Source organism: Lissotriton helveticus, chromosome 12, assembly GCF_964261635.1.
Source record: "Lissotriton helveticus chromosome 12, aLisHel1.1, whole genome shotgun sequence".
Taxonomy (NCBI): Eukaryota; Metazoa; Chordata; class Amphibia; order Caudata; family Salamandridae; genus Lissotriton; species Lissotriton helveticus.
Genome location: NC_136073.1, coordinates 25,968,903 through 25,989,373, shown reverse-complemented (window position 1 = coordinate 25,989,373; position 20,471 = coordinate 25,968,903). Strand labels below are relative to the sequence as shown.

Genomic DNA, 20,471 nt, shown 5'->3' with positions numbered 1-20,471 from the left:
TGTGCATTAAACGTGGAGCCATATGCTTGCAACGCTGTTTTTAAATTAAAAACAAGCATTTGCAATGCAATAGGTCTCGCATTAGGAAAGTTTGAGCTGTTGGTATTGTAAATGACAAATTTTATATTTATGTGTTGGTTTTGAAAATAGCGAAATTAATAGCTTTGTTATTTACAATGCCAATAGTTTTAACTTTCGCAAATGTGACACCTATAGCATTTGTAATGCAATATGTGTTGTATTTACGTGACTTAAATGTATTGATATTACTAATAACAATGTAGCATAATTATGTGGCAATGAGTGGTATTGTGTGGAGTGTGTTGCATTCAGTACAGTGTAATTATGTGGTGTGTAATTATGTGGCACTGAGTGGTATTTGGAGTGTATGTTGCATCAAGTGCAGTGTAATTATGTGGCATGTAATTATGTGGCACTGAGTGGTATTTGGAGTGTATGTTGCATTGAGGGCAGTGTAATTATGTGGCGTGTAATTATGTGGCACTGAGTGGTATTTGGAGTGTATGTTGCATTGAGTGTAGTGTAATTATGGGGTGTGTAATTATGTGGCACTGAGTGGTATTTGGAGTGTATGTTGCATTGAGCGCAGTCTAATTATTTAGCATATAATTATGTGACACTGAGTGGTATTGTCTGGAGTGTATTTTGTATTCAGTAGAGTCTAAATATGTGGCATGTAATTATGTGGCACTGAGTGGTATTGTTTGGAGTGTATGTTGCATTGAGTGCAGTGTAGTTATGAAGCATAATTATGTGGCACTGAGTGGTATTGTGTGGTTTGTTGCATTCAGTAGAGTGTAATTATGTGGTGTGTAATTATGTGGCACTGAGTGGTATTTGGAGTGTATTTTGCATTGAGTGCAATGTAATTATGTGGCGTGTAATTATGTGGCACTGAGTGGTATTTGGAGTGTATGTTGCATTGAGTGCAGTGTAATTATGTGGCACTGAGTGGTACTGAGCGTATGTTGCATTGAGTGCAATGTAGTTATGAAGCATAATTATGTGGCACGGAGTGGTATTGTGTGGAGTGTGTTGCATTCAGTAGAGTGTAATTATGTGGCGTGTAATTATGTGACACAGTGGTATTTGGAGTGTATGTTGCGTTGAGTGCAGTGTAATTATGTGGCGTGTAATTATGTGGCACTGATTGGTATTTGGAGTGTATGTTGCATTGAGTGCAGTGTAATTATGTGGCTTGTAATGTGGCACAGAGTGGTATTTGGAGTGTATGTTGCATTGAGTGCAGTGTAATTATGTGGCGTGTAATTGTGGCACTGAGTGGTATTCTGTGGAGTGTGTGTTGCATTCAGTAGAGTGTAATTATGTGGCGTGTAATTATGTGGCACAGAGTGGTATTTGGAATGTATGTTGCATTGAGTGCAGTGTAATTATGTGACGTGTAATTATGTGGTGCGGAGTGGTATTTGGAGTGTATGTTGCGTTGAGCAGAGTGGAATTACGTATTATGTGGAGTGTATGTTGTATTCAGTAGAGTGTAATTGTGTGGCGTGTAATTATGTGTTGGTCTGACTTGTTACAACCATGGCAAATCAAGGTCAAGCTATGAAAAATTGAATCCTTTCTTTGTCTAAAACATTTTAAAGGATGTGCTTTTAGTGAGACAACCAACTTATACTAATTTTACTTTTAGCTACATAACAATGTACAGTTATCGTCCGGGCTTTTCTTTAGAGACGGACTTGTCACTTTTTGCAGCTCTATTTACATATGTTGATTAACTATTTGTTGCTTTCTTCAAGCTCCCGAACTCAGAATACCATGTGAATGGGTGCCTTTAGAAACGGGCTCCACTCAGCCACTAATGCCGCAAACGTTTATCATGCCGGGTGGAGGGCCGTGGGCACAACTATTGCAGTAACAGAGTGCGGATCTAACCACTGCCACTTACACCCAAGGTCAGTACATGCTACACAGATACCTAGTAAGCGTTAGAGAACGCCCACCGCGTGCCCGGGCTACCCAAATTGCGTCCCATATGACAGCTAACTAACGGGCCTGCTGTCTAAAGGAAACAGATAACTCCAACCACACGCGGAGGCCCTGACGGGTCCAACCAGCGTTCCCTCCACGGATCCTTCATGCTGTCACGGTGTCACCCCCAAACCCCGGGTTAGCTTCCAAATTCGAAGGCGGGCAGCCCTTTTCGGCTGAGACGTGTAAAGCTAGCACACGTACCTGCACAACACCTTTGAAGCGCTACCTGGCAATCTATATTCCCCCCAACTCACTTAAACAACACCAGAAACGGCGTTGGGTCCTTTCCACAGACGACTTTTCTTGAGCATTCTTTCTAAGATGAGCACTGCCATCTGCAGAAATGGAGGGAACATCTGGAAGATATTCTGCGCTCCGTGACGCGAATGGGAGAAAGATGATGTTTTTTTAAGCAGAGAAAGGGTGGGGAAATCCTAATAACTGTGAAAAACGCGAACAAAGCAACAAATACTCTCTCTAGCTACCTCAAAATATAGTGTATTCCGCACAAAAAGCCCGTGTTTCATTTTGCAAAGGCCCGCTCCTTCATTTGCCCAAATCAACTCGGCATAATAAAAAAAATGCATAAATACATAAAGAAATAAATCCCGCCTTCGGGTAAAGTCCGCGCTATATAAAAATGCATAAATAACTAAATTAATTAGTACCGCAAATCACCGCCGTCACTGTGCCGGCCTGCGACCAGGAAGTCAGGCAGGCCGGCGCGACAACAGGAAACAGGAAGTAGGAGGGCGGGAGCCTACCCCGCCTCCAACGGAAGAGCCGCGATGGGAGCCGCGTTTCAAGCACCGGAGCTGGCAGGAGCCGGAGCCGCGTTTCAAGCACCGGAGCTGGCAGGAGCCTACCCTGCGGGTGCCGAAGGAGGGAAGAAGAGTCCTGCTGCCGGGCCCTGCAGCTGAGGAGAGCCGCCGCAGGAATGAAGCCGGTGAGTGGGTTGCTGAGCAGGGGGGGAAGCATGTGTGCGCGCGCGAGTGCGGGGGGGGGCGGGCTGTGTATGTGTGTGTGCGTGCGTGTATGTGTCTGGAGTGCGTGTGTGTGACTGTGGGGGAGGGGGGTGTGTGTGAGCGAGTGTCTGCCGTGTGCCTGTATGTGTGTGCCTGCGTGTGCATGCGCTCGCCTGTGTGTGCGCATGCAGAGGGGTGGGGGCTGCCTATATGTAAAGCGCTCTGATACCTGATTCGGTTCGGGGCTGGGAAAAAAAAAAAAAAATGGCTGAGTTACTCTGCGCATGCGCGGGTGAGACGCGCGCTCCCGCAGTGAAAACCGCAAAGGAAACGCTCGTCCACTTCGGTGTCCACATTCCCATTAACGGGCAACAATAGTTGTCGAGACAGACACTCTCAATGCTCACGCATTGAGAGTACGTCTGCTCGACCTAAAAAACGACTTGCATATTATTTTAATATAACAGGTACTTTCTAGAGAGCCGATGTACTTATGACAGGCACAGGAACCAGACTTAGTTTTAAGGTACATAATTGGGAAGTGATTCTTATTAGTGCACAGCAAAGGCACTACTAGCTTAGAATTATTGTTTCCTGAAGCTATGGTTTAAACATACAAGGATAACTAAAAAGAATAAAGAGTAGGAAGAAAAAACATTGCTGAAGTATTGTCCATAATCAGGTCCGCTACCGAAGAGCACTTCTGTTAAGGCAGATGTGCACAGGGGAAATGCAGTCGCTAACAGAGGGAGAGATCCAGTGGGCTGAACCGCCACACTGTCTGTCCCATGATGTAGGTGTAGGCTGTTGGGTGAGCTTCAACTATCGACGTGACAAAGGCAGCGAGGCTGTAGCCGGACGGCGAGAGTGGGAAACCTCCAAGCAGCGGAACCGGGTTCGAGTCTCGGCTCCCAAGCTCAACATTGTGTGATTCTGGGCCAAACTCGTAATCTTCCCCGTGCCTAACAAAATGAATGTGTCCGTCTGGAATGCAAATGGTGCTCATGTAAATCGCTCATACCTTCAGGTCAATTTCGCTCAATGTGAAAGTCTGAAAGAAAGAAATGACGGCTTGTCTGTGTGGGTGGACCAAAATTCTCTCTTTTGAGGCCAACTATTTTTTTTTATATATATATTTTTATTATCACATGATGTTAACAGGTGTAAAGCTAACAATTGAACAAACGTTAACGCAGACACTGGTCGACGTTTTATTTCCCCTTAGGAGCACCCTCAATTTTGGGGTCACTCACCGCCAAATTTTTAATTAATTTAATTGTGCTGTAGATAGTAACGTAGTATATGAGAAGTTATAATACGAAGCCTGGCTTGAGGTACATTTCAAAGAGTGCGACTGACGCGGGCCGCGTTTCCACTGAAGCATCGTGTGAACTTCTGCAAATCAAACTTTCGCCCACCCTCTTAATGCTGAAAGTCAAGTCAAGTCAAGTCAAGAGATTTATATAGCGCACTACATACCCATAGGGTCTCAAGGCGCTTGAGGAAGGGTGTGGAATTACTTGTCGAAAATCCAGGTTTTAAGTTGCTTTCTGAATGCTAGGTGGTTTTGAGTAAGGCGAAGGTGAGTGGGAAGTGAGTTCCAGGTTTTAGCTGCCAGGTAGGAGAAGGATCTACCTCCCATGGTGGTTTTGTTGATGCGGGGTACAGTGGCGAGGGCTTGGTTGGAGGATCGTAGTTGACGGGAGGGGGTGTAGAAGGACAGTCGTGTGTTGAGGCATTCGGGTCCGAGTTCGTAAAGTGCTTTGTGTGCGTGGGTTAGGAGGCGGAAAGTAATCCTCTTATTTACGGGGAGCCAGTGGAGGTTTTTCAGGTGACCAGAGATGTGTTCTGTACGCGGGATGTCTAGTATGAGCCTGGCTGAAGCGTTCTGGATGCGTTGGAGTTTTGTCTGGAGTTTTGCGGTGGTACCGGCGTATAGGGTGTTTCCGTAGTCCAGGCGGCTCGTGACTAGTGCGTGGGTGACCGTTTTTCTAGTTTCGGTGGGGATCCAGCGAAATGTTTTTTTGAGCATGCGAAGAATGTTGAAGCAAGATGATGAAACGGCGTTGACTTGTCTGGTCATCGAGAGTGAGGAGTCCAGGATGACGCCCAGGTTCCGTGCGTGGTCCGTCGGGATGGGTGCTTTTCCAAGGGCCTCCGGCCACCAAGAGTCATCCCAGGCGGAGGGGGAGGTGCCTAAGATGAGCACTTCTGTTTTGTCTGAGTTCAGTTTCAGACGGCTGTGCTTCATCCACTCGGCTACTTCTTTCATTCCTTCGTGTAAGTTGGTTTTGGCGGTGTTAGGGTCATTGGTGAGTGAGAGGATCAGTTGAGTGTCGTCCGCGTAGGAGATGATGTTGAGATTGTGTTGGCGAGCGATGGTCGCAAGGGGGCTCATGTATACGTTGAAGAGGGTGGGGCTGAGTGACGATCCTTGTGGCACGCCGCAGATGACTTCAGAGGCCTCTGACTTGAATGGTGGGAGGCGCACTCTCTGGGTTCTTCCGGTGAGGAACAAGGTGATCCATTCCAGTGAGGGACGCTTCACGCAGATGACGAGCACCCGCTGTAATCTTTGATCCAATGCGTTCTTCTATGTACGTTTCTTTTACTTATGCCAATGCTCGGATAGTCCCAATGGCACCTTATTTTCTCTTGTCTTTCTACCAAATTATCTTTGCTGTGCTCCTAAACATACCTAAAAAAACATGCGCCTTAATACTCCAAACCAAGAGAAAAAGAGGGAAGGCTGGGTCCTGTCTCTGACCGGCTGGACCACTCTTATGAAACAAACAAACCAGATTGCCGGGCAGTGTTGGTTGGTTGACACAAGTACGCACCTAGTATAATAAATTGCTAGGCTGACAAACCATCTGTGTTTAGTCACTTGTATTTTTTATAAAGAGAGATTATGAAAGAAATGCCTTGGCATCAAAAGGATTCACACCGCATTTACAGAGGTTCACAAGTACATTGAAAAAACCATAAACAATACATTAAATCAAAACATACACATGTAACAATTGTGATAACATTAAATAAAGACAACTGTGGAATGCCTCAAAAAAATCCCTTTGTTGAGGCACCAATCCTGGATACAACTAAACAAGTGGACAGCTAAGATGACAAACTAGCCTACTTGTTTTGACCACCACTAGATACACATAAATTAATTCATCACATGGTGCACAACATAGGAAGACACAGAACTATGCAACAATGTAGAGTTGTGTGTAAGTTATATTCCTATTGTGCCCTGATAGTTCAGTATCTGGGTGGAGCAGGACGCCGACGCGTTTCGAACCCGTGCAGTAGTTTAAAGGGTTCTCCTCAGGACAAGGATTGGGGAGGTCGTTGTCGCTTATGCTGGTAAAATCAGGATGCTACCTTGATGTTTAAAGTGCGAATGCACAGATAAGGGATGCTGATGTACCTAAAGTCGGGAGATGTGCCTTAATGTGCAGAATTTAGATTCCCAGCACGAACACGAGCGGCAGCCGCCGCGGGTTCGGCAATTTTTGGACGAATAAATCGGCGATGTGCTTCAGGCACCCAGACGGTAAAGGACTGACAACGCGGGTCAAATATTCCAAACCGGCAGAATGGGGGCATTAGCAAGCAGGGTCTATAATTTGCAAAGCTCCTATTAACCTTCTTGTTCTATCTAGTAAAGGTAGGTCGAGATGTGGGTGTGTGCCCTCTGGCCTCCTCAAGACATGCCCAGGCATACTCACCCCTTGCCTGGGGCTGCCTGGAGCCTGCTGTCCCCTTTGTCCTCTGGTGAAGAGCCGGCCTGTCTGTGTAAGCATTGCCTCACTCGTGAAACCCAGCATTTTATCCGCACCATGCCCCCCACCCGGGAATGGCGGGGTCCGCGGGGTGTTTCTGCTGCATGTGTAAATCCAACACATCCGTATATTTCCACTCATTTACTTTTATTTAGTTTTGCTCGTGGAATACACCCGTCAACAACAACTCCTCCAAATCCATTTGCTCCTGCCTTTTACCGGAGTCAATCTGCAGTTTTTCCAGGGTGAGACATTCCTTGCAAAAGGTTTTTGAATTTACGAGTTTGTCCACCGAGTCCCCTCTCCCAAACATTCCCTTATCCAGCGGCCGTTGCAAGAAACTACATTCACTCACGTTTATGTCATTCTAGCATAACTATATGCGGGAGTAAAACCATTTAAAAGGGTACATTCACTGGTGCTGGTTACTAGTAGAGGTTACACTGGAGGTGCACATAGCGTGAATGGGGCCCCAAATATAAGCAGAGGAGCCAACAAGCCGACACCTCATTCAGAACTAACCACTCCAGTGTCTGAATTCAAATTCTATTACAGGACCGGAGGCTTCGGATTATGCTTCTCTTTCTTATATTTGCTACTCACAGCAGCCAATGAAAAACGTTTTGTGTGCAAATAAAACTACATTTCCCATGATGCTTGTACATACATCACATCCTGTATAGCCCCATAAGAGCTGCTGTACCCTGTGTCTCCTCCTCTTTCTTTGCTGCTCACGCAGGAAGTTAAGTGCTCGAGATCTATAAGATGATGATGATGCATTTGTCTACTATTGCACGTTGATTGTTAATTATTGAGATTGTCATTGTTGTGCTTATGGTTGCACGTAGATCGTGCTACGTTTTTAATTTGCTGTTTGGCACTTGTATGCGCATATCGCACCGTGGGTTGTGACTTCCCCCACGCCCCTGCCCCCTCCATTCTTATTTAAGGCTGCGCGTTCATCGCGCTGTTTACCGAGTAATCTTCCTTTTCAGGTTCGCGCTCCCGCTGGGAGCAGTGAATAAATTAACACGACTGATCCTCTCTTACACCAAAGGTCATGGTGACGAATAATCGCTCAAAAGGCCCCTGCTAGGAGCAGTTTAGCAAAGCAGTGCGCTCCCCGCCGGGAGCGGTGAAACACTTTAACCCAAGTGACCTGACCAGGCTTACTTTCACTTCTTGCCGGTCTCAAAGTACCGCGCTGTCCTCGGCAGCTTAGATTTGCAGGTTTATAGGCCACAGGCTCCCCTCATGTTTATGCGCTTAATGACGTAATTGAGTCAATGTGGTCTAGGGGCAAGGTCTTGGACTTCTATCCTGAAGGCTCAGGGTTCGAACCCTGGTTGTGTTTTTGGAAGTTACAAATGTGTAGTTAAATTCCACTTTATATTTAAATTTGAATTCATAAAATTTAGGCTTCGGAATTTTTATTTATTTGTTTATTCTCAATATTAATGCTGCACTGGCTTGTGTGTGAGTGATAACGCTATTTGATTATGCAGGTTTATAGGCCACAGGCTCCCCTCATGTTTATGCACTTAACAACGTCATTGAGTCAATGTAGCCTAGGGGCAAGGTCTTGGACTCCTATCCTGAAGGCTCAGGGTTCGAAACCCTGGTTACCCTGATTGTGTTTTTAGAAGTTACAAATTTGTAGTTTAATTTCACTTTATATTTAAATTTGAATTCATAAAATTTAGGCTTCGGAATTTTTATTTATTTATTTATTCTCAATATTAATGCTGCACTGGCTTGTGTGTGCGTGATAACGCTATTTGATTATGCCACTCTGGCCCAGAATAAGGTCGCTCCCACGGGGGCGGAGATGTCGTGCTGTTGTTGGCAGCATTAAAAGAGAGTCACTGTGAGACAGTGGTTAAGGTATACATTATTACTCAAAAATGTAGGTGTTCAAATCATGGATTTCGGTGATTGAGGTTTTTCTGAATTAACATTACTCCGGTTACTTCCTTAGGGTTTTGCTGATCACTGCGCGGTCTCGCGCTTCCCCGCCAAAGGCTTTCCCTAGTAGCCGAGTGCGGTTATGGAGTCATAACGCTCCGGTGTGCGTATCCAAAATTGGGCTACATTTGGGCGATTTGGCCTACGCACGTCGCACGCGTCCCCAGTTTGTTTTGTTTCGAGGTCTCAGTGCCTCCTGCTTTACCTGAGCAGATTTCCTGGTAGCCGCCAGGTTTTAACAATAGGCTGGCCCTCGGAGTGCGCACACGCTCCTTGTATTTTACAATGACTCCGACGCCCTTTGGGCTGGTATTGTGACTACAGCTTTGCTGAGGAGCCGCTAGATTACTCATTTCTCTGTTATTAGTGTGCACAGGGTTGGCTCCCCCTCTACTCCTCCATTGAGCTGTGCTTTGCACTACTATATATATTGAATACGGATATCCCTTGAGGGTGATGATGGGATATATATGTATAGATATATATATATATATATATATATATATATATATATATATATTGGAGGATGACAACTAACCGATAGGAGCGCAAGAGCCTCCTGACCTAATTATGTTGACACCCAGGTTCTTCCCGTTCTTGTGTGGTCAACAGGGCCTTGAGTATGACGTTACCTAACTCAGGGTGACAGGCCTTGATTGACGCCCATTTTCGTTCTGCTACCACAAATCCTTGAGCATGATATTGTTTTTGTCTATGTACTTATTATCTTTATTATTTTTATTTATTATTTTTATTTCGTATTTCCTTTTCGCCAACACGTAAGGCAGCCGCGCGCATGTGACGGGATTTAGCCTAGGGCGTTGCGACCCCCCTTTTTGGGTATAGCTGAGGAATTGCCTAACGGCGTCGCCAGGCTTCTTTTTTCTAGTCGTCTCAGAAAGGGATTCCCAGATTTGACAGGCTGCAAATCAATGTCGTAGTCAGCCATGGTCGGCGATAGGCGTCGGTATGACGCCATTTGCGCCAGATCGTCCGAGAGGCGCAAAGCCGTTCATAAGATTGGACACCAGGACGCCAGATCCAGGTAGGCCTTTTGCGACATATCCCTATGGGACGGATTTATTATCGTTGAGTGTATACAGGGTAGACGGTTTTTGCTTGTGGTCACATTCATACTAGTTGGTCGGTTCTTTTTCCATCGTTTTTCCGCAGCTTCTGGTGCTCTCCTCCTTCCCTACAATGGCAGTTGTTCCGGTAGCGGTTCTAATGGTTGATGCGAGGTATAGGTTATCCCAAGCTCTCGGCTCTCTAGTACCGAGTTATTTTACCTTTCAAGTTAATTGGATACATATATGTATGGATAGGTCTATCTTAACAGGCCTTTGCCTCACATTCCAGACATCGGATTGATGTGTTCTTAGTTTAGGTTTCCAGGTTTATCTCAATCCTACGCGACTCAGTGGTTGTACAACCCAATCTACAATGCGAGGATGACTTTCCGATGGTATCAGTGCAAGTGTTTCCCTTCATGTGAGTGCCACGGTAGCGGTGTGTTGGGCACCGTCATTCATACAGTTTTTTTCGATCCTTCAGTTATTCGGGCTCTTTATTGTGCACGCCTCTGGAGGCTTACTGTTCAGCATGCACAATATCTCGACTGCGAGAACGATCAGCGGATATGGGCATATAGGTCATCTTCTTAGTGGACTAGTTCCTGGTCTCAGGCCATTCTGCCGACACTTTCATATTTAGGTTGTTGCGGTATACCTCCTTAGCCTACATGACAGTAAAGGATTGTTCCATCCGGTTTCCTTGTATTTCCGGCGACTGGGTCGCAACTTTCGTGCAGGGCGGACTCCATTTTGAAATTCCAATGCCCCTTGGGTCGGCGGAGGCCGGCTCGGTTTACCGCCTTACCTTACAATTTTCCCTTTTCTCCTGTAGTAGCACTCATGTAGATCAAGGCAGATGCCTTTATGGTTCACCAGGGAGCTACGGCCCGCAGATTCATCGTTGCTGTTTAGTAAGCACGGGTCTGGGTTTGACACATGGCAATGTGGTAAGTACAGTTTTCCCTAGGTGTATGTATTCCGACTTTGCTTTATTTATGATCAAGTTTCTGGTATCTACAATACTTTCCTGGTTTTCGAATGCGTTCATTTCGTATTTCTGGGTCCTTCCATTCCCGACATACGTTTCGGCGATAGAGGGTCGCTTTGTTGATATGTACGCCATTTGGCGAGTTTGTGAGGATTGATTTCTCTTCTTGTGAATTATTTACCAAATAATGTACGGGGACTTCAGTAACGTTCACCTTATAGCGTCCATTTTGGCCGTTTTTCTGCGGCTCATTCTCGGTTCAGGGCAGGTTGCTGAACTTGCGTCGGGTTTTTCTTTCGAATTCTTTTTGGTGGCGTAAATATTCCAAACCCGACTAATTCTCGTGATTTCCTTTTTATTACCAGACATATAATAGTATGTCAACTGGACATTAAATATTGTCAGGCTGTGTTACGAAGCATTCCACCTTCGGGTGTTCCTATGGCGAGGCAAGCCCGCGTTTTACAGGTATAGTATATACTATAGGAAGTTGCTCTGTCAGCGAGGTCTGAACTGCATGTGGTCAGGGCCTTGTCACACGAATTCGAGATAATGCACTTTATGGGTGTTTCTTCACATGCCTCATGGCTTACAACGATGATTCTCGGATTTACTATCTGAGGTTTTCGCGTATATGTTCATATGATTGTTGATGATTATTGACATTTTATATGTGAGTACGAGGCTATTACAGCCGATGGTTGAGGGCCTTTGGCCGGAATGGGTGTTAGAACCAATTGTGAGACGCAGTTTGCTCAAGTACAATACTTATCATTCTTGTTTTGATAATTCCCATTGTTGTGCAAGTTTTAATTCTTCTGATGGAGTTTCTCAGACTCTATTTAAACAGTGTATTATGTACCGGTGGGAGAAAAGACTGTAGTTGTGTTAATAAGCGATAAACTAGCATAATCCGAAGCCTCCGGTCCTGTAATAGAATCAAAAATTAGCTAGCATTCGCGCCAAGAATTTTCAATTCTATTAAGGACACGGAGGCGAGGATTATCCCACCCGGTTTATTACAGTATTGGTAATAATTACCCACCCGCATGTACTTGATATTCTGTATCAGCAGAAGTTACGGGTTTTTCCTGTCTCATTCCTTTCAGCTTCGAGTAAAGAAGAAGGAGCAGGTGTTCTTCTGGCTTAGAAGACGTAATCTTTCCAGTTTGACGATGGTTCTCCATGTTGAAGGATGTTTATTGAGTCTCATATTCCGTGGAATGGACTGGATTTAATAATGTGTGGACTGTATATGTTCGAGCAAAGAAAGAGGAGGAGACACAGGGTACAGCAGCTCTTATGGGGCTATACAGGATGTGATGTATGTACAAGCATCATGGGAAATGTAGTTTTATTTGCATACAAAACGTTTTTCATTGGCTGCTGTGAGTAGCAAATATAAGAAAGAGAAGCATAATCCTCGCCTCCGTGTCCTTAATAGAATTGAAAATTCTTGGCGCGAATGCTAGCGATTTTTTGATACTTGTGCATCAACAACAAAGGCTAAAAGATAACAGGCATTTGCAATGGAATAGGTCTCGCATTAGGAAAGCTTGAGCTCTTGGTATTGTAAATGCCAATTTTTTTTATTTATGTGTTGGTTTTGAAAATAGCAAATTTAATAGCTTTGTCATTTACAATGCCAATAGTTTAACTTTCGCAAATGCGACACCTACAGCCTTTGTAATGCAATATGAGTTGTATTTACGTGACAATAGCTTTTAATTTTTTTTAAATAATTAATACTTAAATAAAAGTTATTGCAATTCATACTGGCAATAGCTTAAACTTTTGTAAATAACTTGTGAAGATTATGTTCAGTGTATTTTATTGTGACGAAAATCCAAGAACAGAAGTCCAATATTAACATCTTTTTGTGACATTTGTAATAAAGCTTGAAACATAGAGAACATATTTGAACCAGTTGTTGAATGGTTGCACAGATTGATGCCGTGGTGGCGCAGAGTGATGCCGTGGTGCAGCAGAGTGATGCCGTGGTGCAGCAGAGTGATGCCGTGGTGCAGCAGAGTGATGCCGTGGTGCAGCAGAGTGATGCTGTGATGCAGCAGATTGATGCTGCTGTGGTGCAGCAGATTGATGCTGTGGTGGTGCAGAGTGATGCTGTGGTGGTCCAGAGTGATGCTGTGGTGGTGCAGAGTGATGCTGTGGTGGTGCAGAGTGATGCTGTGGTGGTGCAGAGTGATGCTGTGGTGGTGCAGAGTGATGCTGTGGTGGTGCAGAGTGATGCTGTGGTGGTGCGATAGATAGAGTGAGGGCCATAGATAGATAGATACACGCTGAAACTTAACAGACATTTTTGTAGATGTGGGTCCTTTCATTACACACGGTAGGCTAACAAATTGCCGGTCTTGAAAGCCTGCGTGGGCCCAGACCAAACAGAGTCATCCTCACAGGAGACACTACATTTGGGCCCTTTAAGGAGGGCATGGTAAAATCAAACAAGCAGGAAGTGGGATAAGAGAGGAGGTGGCAAATGGTGAGCACTTTCGCAGCCGCTTTTATGTTCTCCGTGGCCACGCGGCTCACTGGGAAAATCAAAGCGGCAGCGAAAGGGCTATCAAAGGCTGCACGTGAAAGGACTATCAAAGGCTGCACATGCACTGTACCTCATCCGCCTGCAGCCTTTGGGAGCACTTTTGCAAGCCCCTTACTAAACTCTCGCAGAGCAACGCATGCACGTTGGCTCAGCGAGGCCTAAAAAGAGGTTCTTTCTTTCTCTCTCAGTAGAAAGTGTCTCTGCAGAAGACTGAGCGACTTTTGAATAATGCAGCGCCTTGTCAGGGGTATTAGGAGCAACATAGCATCTCCAAAAACAGATCTACTTCCGATATAAATAGTAAGCAATGGGTTTCTGGGACACACTTTTCCTGCGCCCCCGGGCTCAGGGGGTTACGGGTCAGTAATAGGAAGCCTCTGTATTTTAGCGGCTGCCTCCAGACCCTCAGATAGCAATTTAGTTCAAGACCGATACTTCCGGTTCCTGTGCCCACTGTGAGCTCACGTGGGCACAGGACCCCTGCAGCACCTCTGGGCTGGTGGTCACCGAAGGCCTTATATGTACGAGACATGAGGCTAGCTCTGGGGCCACCTCTGATCTCGGCTTACGCATTTATGAAATTGTTTGACCTTGCTCAAATTAGTAGATATCCGTGATCATTCAGACTTCCGATTCCCCTACAACGAGAACATTAATAAAAAGGTAAAAGTGGCATGTAAAACAAGCATTGTCAAGGCAACTCGCTTTTCTTTTTGTAGTTTTATATAGCGCGAAACAGACCTGAATCATAATATCACTGTGCCACATAATTACACGCAACTCAAAATAAATACACTCCACATACCACTCAGTACCACATAATTATACTCCACTCAATGCAACATAAATACACTGCACATAATACCACTCAGTGCCACATACCACCAATCAACATAAATGCACTCCACATCATGACAATTTCACTAAGCATAATTTCACTCAACACCGCAGTTCCAGGTCACACAAATCAACATCACACATTTCTAATACACAACACATAATTACAGGCCAAACAACACATTTCAACTCAACAATCCACAACGTACCGCCAATCCACACCATATAGTGGCACCACCTGAGCACCAACCATCACTCACCACCTTTTTGCATCAGCGCACCACCTAAGCATCACCTAAACATCACCTATGCATCACGTCAGTCTGCCCTCGGAATATGGCATCAGTGGATTCTCCCCTAGTGTCCGTCCGCTGCTCGTGTTCTAGTTAAATTACTGTTATCCAAACTCCACTCCCCCGTTATTTATGTCCCAATCCCCCATAACAATTTTTTTTATAACAAACAAGCATGAGAACAGGCAGGAAGAAGTTGCCAGCAGTGCAAGTACAAACAAGCATTAAAAATGCAATAGGTCTCGATTTCATTAAGTTAAAGCCATTTGTTTTGCAAATCAAATGGCTTTAACTTAATCAAAGGCTAGACCTATTGCATTTTCAATGCTTTTTTTTATCTAGTCACGAAAAAAACAACAAGTTCACAGTAAGAATGCAAAACATAATGGTGGGCACTCCCGGCTGATGCGTTCATTCCTCCTGAAGCGCGCTGCTCAAGTGATCACACAATAATATCAAGGTCCCTGTAATGACATCACAGAGCTCTGCCAAGACTAAGTTATTTACCTAATCGGAACCCCATGTTGAGGCAAGGACTGACCACATCAGCAGTCATTTCATTCTGACAACGGCAAATGTGATTCAAACATAAAATTCAATTTTTATGTTAATGTTGACAGAAATGAATGATTGAATTGCCATGGACACGCATGCACCATACGCTGGCACGCACACACACACACACACACACACACACACACGCATTTACGTACACAGGCAAACGCAAACAGGCATGCAGATACACAGATGCGTATACACAGATGCACACACGCACAGGTACATGCACACACTCACAGATGCACACAGGCACACACACAAGGACACAAACACACATACACATTCATGTTTCCGTCTGCGAGGCTGGGAGAAAATGTTAATTCCAAACTCCCTACGTGTTCAAATCTAAGACAAAACCAGAATTTTCTAGAACAAAACTGCTTCATCCAAGGCTACGGCAGGAAGTACTGTCAGAGCTCCAATGGACTGAAAACAGCATCACACCAGCAGAAACGACAACCAGAACTACATTCATTACTACATTACACTACATTACATTATCAACAGTTCACTTCAACAAGGGACCATCCCCGACTCCCTCAAAGTTGGACAAGTCACACCTCTACTAAAGAAACCTTCAGCCGACCCCTCTGATCTAAATAATTACCGTCCCATTACCAATATTCCGACTCTTGCCAAACTGTAGGAAAAATGCGCACAAATACAATTGACTAAACACATTAATCAGTTTGATCTACTCAACCCTCATCAATCAGGCTTCAGAGCAGATCACAGTACAGAAACTGCTATGACTCACATAATTGACGACGCCCTTCAAATCCTAGATCAAAACGATACCTGCCTCCTCATCCTTCTTGATCTCTCTTCGGCATTCGACACCGTCAAACATGAGAATTTACTCTATCTATTAAACACAAGAATGGGTCTATCTGGAACTGTGCTCAAGTGGTTCACGTCCTTTCTACACAACAGATCGCAGAAATTCAAGAGTAACAACTTGATGTCTTCGCCAATACCTGTATCGCTAGGCGTCCCACAAGGATCCTCCCTATCCCCTACATTGTTTAACCTAGTTATGGAACCTCTCACCACCTTGCTACAAGCATCCAATGTTCACTTCCACATGTACGCCGATGACACCCAACTTTATCTCAAATTACAATCACCGAAAGACATTATGCTCCTGAATTCAACGATCAGAAGCACCCAATCATGGTTGGCCGCTAATCATCTCAAACTCAATGCTCTTAAAACAGAGTTCCTCTTGATCTCACCTCCCGCGAAGATCACTACCGCTCAAATTTGGCTTAAACACCTAACGGCACTCAATGTTCATCCCACCATCGTGGACTCAGCAAAATCTTTAGGCATAACACTTGACACCAACCTCAACATGCAGGAACACATCAACAAAGCAACTAAGGGTGCGAACTACCAGATCAATACCTTAAGGAAACTCAAACCCTTCCTACCAGCCAAAGATTTCCAAACTGCGGTACAAGCACTAGTCATCCCTCGAATAGACTACGGCAGCATCGCCCTCTGCGGTCTCCCTCTAACCACTACGGCACCCATAAGAGCTTCTCTAAACGCCGCAGCGAGACTCATCACTGGATCAAAATACACTCGCACATTTCCCCTGACCTGAAAGCCCTGAACTGGCTGCCTTTTGAAGCCAGAATACATCTGAAAATCGCCTGCATGACGCACAAGGCTGTCCACCTGAGCTCACCCGGATACCTAGCTCAGAAGCTGACGATTTCTGGAGGCTCCAGAAAACACTAGAGGCACAAACAATCTCTTGCTAAAGCCCCAAAGATTCCGCAAGGAAAAAACCTATAAACGCTCCTTCTCAGGAATGGCACCCAGGATCTGGAACTCACTCCCCCCTGAAACCAGGCTCATCTCCTCTACCATACTTTTTAAGAAAGAAGTAAAAGCTATCCTCGTGGCTAAATACACTTGAATTATTACTGGGGATGATATTTACAGGCGCTGTACCATTCAGTTCTACTGATCTTTTTGCATTTTTGTATGACTCGTGTTATTGACCTACCTGATTGTTTACGCTACTACTTATTTGTACTTGTATCATTATTGATGTATCTGGCTGACTATGCTCCCACATGTACCTTCCCCACCCCAATTGTTATTTACTCACATGTTGTACCCTTCGTCTGTAAAGCGCTCTGATATCAGCAAAGAGCTTGTTCGCGCTATATAAAACTTTCAAAATAAATAAATAAATACACGTTGAAAGAGGCCGCAACAGTGTTAATTTTATTCTGACTATCGCAAAAGTTACACTAGAATTAAATCTGCTTCCTGGAACCTCTGACGCCGGACTCCGCTTTTCATCAGGGTGGGGGACGGGTGCAAAGACTGCCGGACTCCGCTTTTCACCAGGGGGTGGGACGGGTGCAAAGACTGCAGAAGGGGCGGTCCGGGGTTGGCAGCGAGGCCAAGAAAAGGAGGTGCAGGGCTGCTTAATGGATATGGAGGAGGTTGGGCTCTTCTTTCTCTCAGCACAACTGGGCCTTGCCGAAGAGTGTGTCAGGCAGAACAGATGCGCGCACACACATACACACACGCGCACACACACACACAATAAATGCAAATGCTTTAATTGATTACATTATTTAGCATTGCCACAAGCACTTTTGCGGATCATACAGAAAAGTCTTCTACATGGCTGTAGCTCTGGCTTCATCCATTTGCTTTCAATAAACACTTACGCCTTCTGCCCTGCTCTGAGGGAGTTTAATGTCCCCAGAAGAAACTGCGCCCTTTGCTTGTTTTCCCGACAAGCTTCGCATAAGGTTATGGCAGGAATATATATAATGATAAACACTATCAAATGCATGTTTTGTAAACAGGGTGATGCCACCATACAAGTATTTATCCTGAGGTGAAACCTTATGCGAAGGTTTAGCCTCAAATGGCAGTGCAGCCTTGAAGTATGAGTCTTTAGCCCCCATTGACCCCTGCATCCCCCAGCTTCTTCTAAGCATCCTGGGGGCTCTGGTAATTTATGGCTACGAGGCCAACCTCTTCCTCTGCCTGACCATCGCACAGGTGGGAAAGACGAAGGCAGAATTGCAGCAGCATGTGGTGTTGGGCTACTTCACCTTTAAATGTGACCTGGACTCCTTGGCCAATAAACGAGGCTGCTTAAGGGAAGAATTAATGCAATGGGCAGTTCATGCATCTGTGACCTATAAACAAAGGGTAAGAACGACAGAAGATAATGACAGTAGCACAGGGAGAATGCCATGGACACTTAAGCAAGGAACATTGGCATCATTCCCTAGATTCTGTGGGGGAAAAAAATGGTGTCAAGCAGGATCTTTGGGACATGAGATCATGGTGTTGGGGTACTGGCTGCACTGTAAGGGCTATGCCCATGTACAGTCACTGGAGGCCCTCAACATTGTATAACGGGTGCAGCCCAGAGGTGGAGGCTCCGCAGCTCATGCATGTAAAACCTTTCTGAAGAGGCTAGCACTTGTGTGTCTGCTGGTGCATAGTTAGTTTGTGGCTGACATGCTCCAAACACTAGTTTATTGGGGAACTACTACTTATGGAAACCCAAAGAATTGAGAAACTCAATTTCTTTGTAAATGGGGCCCCAATTTTTAATATTGGTCAAAATTCCCAACTAAATATCCATGCTGCATCTTCACTGCATTGATTTTGGTTTATAATGCTGCATATTACTTTCTCATCTGACTGTATCAATAGGGTCTCTATGCTAGTATTTCCAAACGAACTGTGGAACATACAAGTTTTTTTTTTCTTTACGTTTGTTTTTTTTGTGTGATCCTTACCTGGCGAAGTCCAAACAAGTTATCGTTTGTTAGCCAATAAATAAAACCATCACAATATATAAACAATTACAGAGTCGCTGGCTTCTTTTCCGTGGACGATTGGTAATTGACATACTTCTGTGTAATACATTGTCCTCCCTCCCACCTCCAAATCTGTTTAACACAAACTTGGCCCAAGAGCAATAGATCACTTCGCCTCAGCGTCCAATTACTTTATAAATTAGGGTTTATTTTTTTCGTTTTGCACAAGTAGGTTGGTGTTCACTCAATATCCAGCGAATATGGTCAAATCAAACGCAAACCTGTCTCCCCAGGCCAAAGCTGGCAGCTTTGGCCATTATGCCAGATCTCCCTAAAAAAAACAACACATCCAACGTTCTAACTGGCGATAGTAACCTTAAATACCATAGCAATCGTGTGTGCCTGTGTGTGCCTGTGTAAGTGAAAAAAAGAAAAGTGCTTGTGAGAAACGGGAGCAGAGAAAGAATTAGAGCAAAAGGAGTTACAGTGAAACAGGAGGTTACTTGTCTAACAAGCATTGAAAATGCAATAGGGTTCACCTTTGATTAAGTTAAAGCCATTTGCTTTTCTAATGGTATTGTATAGCAAAGCAAATAGCTTTAACTTCATAAAAGGCGAGTCCTATTGCATTTGTAATGCTCGTTTTTCATGCAATACCTCCAGAGGCACCGACTAGCACATTGGCAGGCCTCGATACTGTATTCCTAATTTTTGCCCCAATGCAACCTCACTTTATGACAATCAAAATTATTACTTTTCAATAATTCCTACAAACAGAGTTTGGGAACGTATAACTTTCCACAAAATACTCCAGGACTTGAGCAGGAACACTAATTAACCCTCCTAGAAAATCTTGTGGGCAAGTAGCTCTTTCTTCAAACATTCTAGGAATTAAATTGGAATAGCAATTTTGACCCTGCAGTGGCTGCCACGCCCGCCGAGGGCGCACTGTGCAGGGCAAGAAAAACGAGCGAGTCCTCCTGCACCGGAAACTAGTTTCTCTGCAAGACAGGGCGCCGCCATTTTGCCTCGGCGTGCAACCAGCCTCTGCGTCAGACGTGCGCGCGCAGAGCGACGTCCATACCCACGCGCCAATGGAACGGCGGTGGGGCCAGGCGCCGGTTACAAGGTCAGGCGGGGGCGCCTGGCCCCGCTCCAGAACCTAGCAATGGATTAAGAGATCGGACGAGCCTAAGTCCGCGGGATAGTGCAGTATTATACATCAAAGACTGACTCGCACGCCGCACCAGCGCGAAATTGAAAGCTTACCGTTTAACAGTGCCTCGGCTCTCCTGCTCCTCGGCTTGATGGAATCCCTTCACGACGTAGGCGGCACGCGCAAGGCGTCACGGTTTAACGCTACGCACTGCCCTCTTCGTGCCACCTCTCCCCCTGCGCCAACAGCCTCTCCTCAACCTATCGGCTGTCAGCAGCCCCTACTCGAATATCTATGTGCATAGAAAGAGGACTAATTATTAATGGCTGCCTGGTGCCAGGCACGCCAGCTGACATTTTAAGGTGATTGTGGAAACAATGCCTTTCATTAATCATGTACACCAATGTGGATGTAAAATGTTCTACCCAAGGTGAAGAAAAGTCTAATTTCCTTTAAGGGC

General features: G+C 45.0%; 1 protein-coding gene across 5 annotated transcripts in view; it reads right to left on the bottom strand.

Annotated features, from left to right (window-relative positions):
• The window catches only part of LOC144799139 (SURP and G-patch domain-containing protein 2-like), a 135,386-nt gene extending 115,149 nt beyond the window's left edge, over positions 1-20,237 (bottom strand). For all 5 annotated transcript variants that reach the window (XR_013603762.1, XR_013603761.1, XM_078670350.1 and 2 more), the window contains exon 1: positions 20,125-20,237. The gene's annotated coding sequence lies outside the window, so the exon portion shown is untranslated. The remainder of the gene's footprint in view (positions 1-20,124) is intronic.
• Positions 20,238-20,471: the final 234 nt, after the last annotated feature.